Below are 6,576 nucleotides of genomic sequence, written 5' to 3'. Positions count from 1 at the left end.
CCCGTTTTCTGGCAATACTGGCAAAACCTGACAGTTTTTCTTGACCCCTCTGGCAACACTGTCCTCACTTACTTTCGTGGAACTAACATGCTCTGGGGTTGCAGTGTTCCCACTAGTGTCACTTGACATTAACTTGCCTTTACCAGAAGAAGGGTTCACAAAAACTGGGTGGTTCACTCTCCTACCCTTAAAAATGACTGAGGCTTACGTTCATGTTAATGAATTATACTGTATAACCTGCTACAACGTAACCTCAGCTAGGGTATCTAAATCTTTCTCTATTAGGTGTGTAGCAACATCCCTATCTATGTTACCAGTGAAGTTTTCCAAGATCATTAATCCTCTCAGTTTAATCAACTTTCCACGAACGTAACCATTGATCAAATAAGTCTGTGAGTACTCAAGCATACTCCACATGAGTCTGATCTTTATGTTTAAAGGTAGATCTAAATTTAAGCCTATATGCCTCTGGCACGAGATCATATGCTTTTAGAATGGTCTCGTTTAAACATTCATAGTTAGCAGTTTGATCAACTGATAAAGAAATATAAGCCTTTGAGCCTTTCCTTTCAAAACACTCTGCACCAGTGCAGCCTTTTGGCCACGAGAGACGACCTGCCACCTTTTCAAACATACTGAAGTACTTAGTGACGTCTTGCTCATTAAAGGGAGGTACTAGCTTAATGTTCCTAGCAACATCAAAATATTCCCTGGCAGATGAACTACTGCATGCTAGAGGTGAACTATCAGAGTACTCCAGTGTGATTTCATGATCCATTTATTTTTGTCTCACTTGAGCTTGTAATTATAACTCTCTCATTTGAGCATTCGATTCTGTTTCTCTCATTTTAGCATTCCATTCTTGTTCTCTCATTATGGCTTGCACTTCTAGTTCTCTCAGCTTAATTCTGTCTATCTAAAATTGCAGTTTGTCACCAGTATCATGAGCAGAAAAATCACTGGGGCCAGGTATCTCCGACGCCAAAATCTCAGGGTCAACACCTTGTGCAGTATCAGATGACTCAGAACTAGCTATGGAGGACTCACTTTGCTCAAACATGGTGTCAAATATTCGATCAAGTAACACAGTCTTAGTGACTGAGGCAGAAAATCTCAAATGTAAGGCCTGGGCAAGCAATTTGAGCTCGTGTTTTTGAGTGTTTTCACTCTGGTTGGGGAAGGCTTGAATTCCAAAAATCACTATCACATCACTATCACTCATTAGGGCCATGATTACTGATTATAGTTAAGTAGGCAAGAGTAAGCACTGTGCATGTGGCCAAGGTTGCCAATATTATGTCACAGAGCTATCGTGGCAGGAGGTCGCCAAATTGTTATGGGGTATATATTACGATGCACTCTTAGTCCTTAATTAAGCACCAAAAGGAATAAGGTAAAGCTCACAAGAAAACTAACTTACTTTACACTATAACATACACACACCAAAGAAGAAACCAGGATTTGTTTTACAAAGGGGAATTCACATAGGCCTCAGAATACAAATATAAAAAGAATTATTTCTTACCTAACTAGATTACAATCAGTGGAGGCTACGTACTCACAGAGCGCGAGGAATTAGGAGAACTCGTCGATGATATGATCTAGACATAAATCGCACACTAGTGTTTAATGGAGTAGTGAACCAAAAATAGGAAATGGTGCACAAACAGTGTGTATTGTAATCAAAGTAACGTATTTAGTAATGTGTGAAAGTGTGTGGAAATGTGCTGCAAAGTGTGACAAAAAGTGTAACATGACAAAAGACGACAAAATGTGTCAAAATGTGTGACCAAAAAGTGACAAAAAAGTGTGTCTCTCACATGGTCCTCGAGCTTATAAAGTAGACTTACTCCGCCTCTCCCGGCTAACTAGCCACTAGGCTGTCTTATGCCATACACAAAGAATGGAGGCACCTGCTACCAATGGGGGCCTTACACATCTCACACAGAACCATTAACATGCCGTCAAGAAAGTCCAGAAAGCATTTTTTAGGCTCCTTTTGGCAAATACTGTAGCACCAGTCGAGCAAGACTCCAAAGGTGGATGGAAAGCTGATGACAGGGATAGCTAGAGCTCCCGTTTCATCAGCCCTCGGGACTAGTTCCCGAACATTCCCCTTTGCTGAACTTTTTCAGTGTCTCAGTAACACAGAGAGTAGGCCAGCATGCTCTCCAATACAAGTTTCTCTAACTGTCGACACCAAACTACATGCACAGCACACACTACACTTCATTTTCCAAAATAAAAAAAAATCATGGCTGCAAAATACATAGCCTCGGAGTCCCCGGGGGGAGGGGGAGACCATAAATGCCCCCACCCTCCGCCCCTTTCCCGGTGACGACTCGAGCTGCTTGGAACCACTGTCTGACTCACTTCTTCATTTTTGCAACATTCGTGGCCTTTCCTCCAACTTTTGCTTTGTTGAGCACCACCTTTCCTCCTCTAAACCTCACTTTCTTTTCCTAACTGAGACTCAGCTGTCTGAGGCAACTGACAGCAAACCCTTTTCTGTATCCTCCTACTTTCTCTATACTCATTTCAAAGCCAAAGGTGGCTGTTGTGTATATATACGCAACGACTTATCTTGCTCTCGTGTTCCTGAACTCGACTCTTCTGAATTCTCTACACTCTGGCTTCGGCTTTCCTGCCATTCTCTGACTAAATATATCTGTGCTGTTTACTTATCTCCTAATTCTACTGACTATCAAAAATTCTTCGACTATCTTACTTCAATGATGAAACACATTCTATCCATTTCTCCTTTCTCTGAAATCTCCATTCTAGGAGATTTCAATGTTCACCATCACCTTTGGCTCTCCTCTCCTTTCACTGACCCACCTGGTGAACAAGCCTAGACCTTTTCTATCCTTAATGACCTAGAGCAGCTTGTACAGCACTCTACCCGTATCCCCGACCGTTCCAACATGCTTGACCTCTTCCTAACAACTAATCCTTCGGCTTACACTGTTAATCTTTTCTCTCCGTTGGGCTCCTCCGATCACAACCTTATCACCTTAACCTGTCCTATCATTCTGGTACGCCCTGTGGACCCTTCAAAGAAACGTCGTCTGTGGCACTTTGGAGCTGTGCATTGGGAGGCCCTCAGGCAGTACTTCTTTGATTTTCCCTGGAATGATTATTGCTTCCATGGCCGGGAGCCATCTGAGTGTGCATTGCACATTACGGAGGATATTTTCTTAGGCATGGAAGCATACATTCCTTTCTCATATCCTTTGACTAACGCAAGAAAGCCTTGGTTTAATCACGCTTGTTCTAATGCTGTCCACAACAAGGAGAGGGCCTATAAAAGGTACCAGTGCCAACCCACCCCCGAATCACATCTTTTTTATGTTTCTGCCCGGAATCGTGCTAAGTCTGTTCTTCGCTTTGCTAAAAATAATTTCATCCGTGCTAAATGCTCTCAACTCTCCCACTCGAATTCTTCCTGTTCCTTCTGGCACCTTGCCAAAAACCTTTCTAACAACTTTACCTCATCATTCTTCCCTCCTTTTTTCTACTCTGATGGCTCTGTAGCTAATTCTTCTACTGATAAAGCAGATCTCTTCGCTCAGACATTCTCTTGCAATTCCACCTTAGACGATTCCGGTGCTGTTCCTCCATCACTTCCCCCCCTCTGACTTCCTCATGGCTGACATTAAAATTTCTTCAGCTGATGTATTTTCTGCCATCATAGGCCTCAGTACTAACAAGGCATATGGGCTTGATGGAGTCTCTCATGTTGTTCTCAAGAAGTGTGCTTCTGTGCTTACACCCTGCCTAGGTAAACTCTTTAGCCCCTGTCTTTCAACTTGTACCTTTCCTTCTTGCTGGAAGTTTGCTCTCATTCAGCCGGTCCCAAAGAAGGGTAACCATTCCCAGCCCTCTAACTAACGTCCAATTGCTTTAACATCCTGTATCTCAAAAGTTTGCAAGTCAATTCCTAATAGAAAAATTTTAAAGTATATTTCCTATCACAACCTTCTTTCTGATCGTCAGTATGGGTTCCGTCAGGGATTTGCAATCTTCACACCTACCTTTCAGACTCCTGGTCATCCTCCTTTCGGGACTTTGGCGAAAGCTTTGCCATTGCACTTGACATCTCAAAGGCTTTCGATCGAGCATGGCATAAATCTTTTATTTTCAAAGTGCCCTCTTACGGTTTCTATCCTTCTATATGTGCCTTCATCTCTAGCTTCCTTTGTGGACGTTCTATAGCCGCTGTTGTAGACGGCCATCGTTCTTCTCCTAGATCTATCAACAGTGGTGTTCCTCAGGGCTCTGTCCTATCATCAACTCTCTTCCTTTTATTCATCAATGGCCTTTTAAGCTGTACCTCTAACCCTATCTACTCATATGCTGATGACTCCACCCTTCACCTTTCCATTCGGTTCCCGCAACGTCCATCTCAACAGTTACTTCAACAAACAAGGGATGAGGCTATGGCACACCTAATGTCTGACTTGGCTAGTATATCTGATTGGGGTAAAAATAATCTTGTTGTTTTTAATGCATCAAAGACTCAGTTCTTACACCTATCAACCCGACAAAATCTTCCACAGGAGTACCCACTAATGTTTAATAATATTCAGCTTAATCCTGCATCATCCTTGAACATGCTTGGGGTTTCATTTACTCGGGACTTATCTTGGAAAGTCCATATTACATCTCTTGTAAAATCTGCTTCCAAGAGATTAGGTGTGCTAGCCAACTCCGTTCCTTTCTTACCCCTGCACAATTGTTGACTCTATACACGGGTTTTATCCTCCCCTGTGTGGAGTACAACTCTCATGTGTGGGGAAGTTCCCCACATACAGCTCTTCTCAATAGGGTGGAGTCAAAGGCTTTTCGTCTCATTAACTTTCCTCCTCTTACTGACTCCCTTCAACCTCTGTCTCTTCGCCTCACTGTTGCATCTTTATCTCTTTTCTATCTCTACTTCAATGGTCACTGCTCCTCTGAACTGTGTGCATGCATCCCTCAACCTCTAATTTGGGTGCGTAGCACCCGTCTAGCAGCAAACTCTCATTCCTTTTCTGTCCAACTCTCTAATGCAAGCGTTAACCGTTACTCCCAGTCCTTCATTTATGCAACAGGTCAACTCTGAATCTGTCTTCCTCTGTCTGTATTTCCTACTTCCTATAATCTCTAGTCTTTCAAACGCAGTGTGTCCAGGCATCTCGAAATGATCAGATCTTGAATTTGGCTTTCTCTCGTATTTTGTTTTTCTTTTGGAAGGAACAGTTATTGCGGGCTCGTGGCCTTTGGCTCCTTCTTTCTTGCTTAAAAAAAAAAGAAAAATGCTCCTCCCACACTATAGGTCATACCCACCTATGGTCAGGGACAAAAGGGTCTCTGCGCAATTTCTGGGAAAAACAACAAGCGTTATCTGCCCAGAAGCAGAAGAACTGAACGCTAAGCAACACAGCGAAGATAGGGTTATACCATTACAGGCGGCAAAACTGATAACACAAAAGAATTACTGTTCTTGACATTATCTTCTCAACTTTTATTTCACCCATTCACTACTGGGATATCTACGCCAGTGGCAATGGGTGAAGGGACATGTCAGGGCTAAATCACGTGCTAATCTGGCCATATCTCTGCCACATATGCACAGATGAGGGAAAGTGATAGTGACTGGTGACATCTCTGTCACATACAAGTTCATGGGTTACCGTAGTAATGCACATACGAATTTCAGAAGGCTTAAGCTCAAAAGGACAGAGGACATACTCATGTGCTGATTCAGTTTGCCCCATGTCCTACTTTTGGTGGCAGTAGGCACAGTAGGTTGCCCGTGAGTGAGCGTTTATGCATGCACACACACACACACCAGGCACGGATTCTGGATAGGGAGGGGTATGAGGGGCGTATGCCTCCGTATTTTCGGCAGACCAATGAGCGTTTATAATAAATGAACAATGACACTAAATTTTTAGTATTTTCTTACATAAATGCTTTCATGGAGTTTTTATTCGATGAAAAAAGGGATTTGGTGATAAACTGTGGAGGGTTTGACAATGAGTTACCAACAGTTTATATTTGCAAATCCATAAGTAATCATGCCACCGTTTTTCAGAGTGTTACATCCAGCTCTAACCAGCCTCCCCCTTCATATCCACTCATCCAACCTCCGACACCCAGACATAGGCCTCCCCCTTCCCCCCCACACAATATCCACGCATAAGTTTCTTTGCAGTAGTATGATGCTTTTCACTGCTGCTCAGTTTTCGTTGCTTTCTGCATCTGAAACCCCATCCTCTGGTTAGTGGAGGTTGGACCCATATGTTCGTTGCACATGTATTAAGACTTCACACCCGCAAGTACGATGACGCCTAATTATTTTGTTTGCTCATTATTAATATGGTTTTAATGGTAGACTTATTATTGGTGTGTTCGATAACAGTACTGAATAAACTCTTGCTATCTTGAGGTCATTCGCAATTTATATGATTGCCTGGTGGTAGTCAGATAAGTATTATCACGTAATCATGATGAAGGGGACATTGTTGTTTTGTGAAACGTTTATGTCAAACGTATGATACTGGATGTCGGTTAGGGCAACCTTGGGTATTG

Source organism: Coenobita brevimanus, chromosome 27, assembly GCF_032717465.1.
Source record: "Coenobita brevimanus isolate Jiangsu-jjx chromosome 27, ASM3271746v2, whole genome shotgun sequence".
Lineage (NCBI taxonomy): Eukaryota > Metazoa > Arthropoda > Malacostraca > Decapoda > Coenobitidae > Coenobita > Coenobita brevimanus.
This window is presented reverse-complemented; position numbering follows the sequence as displayed.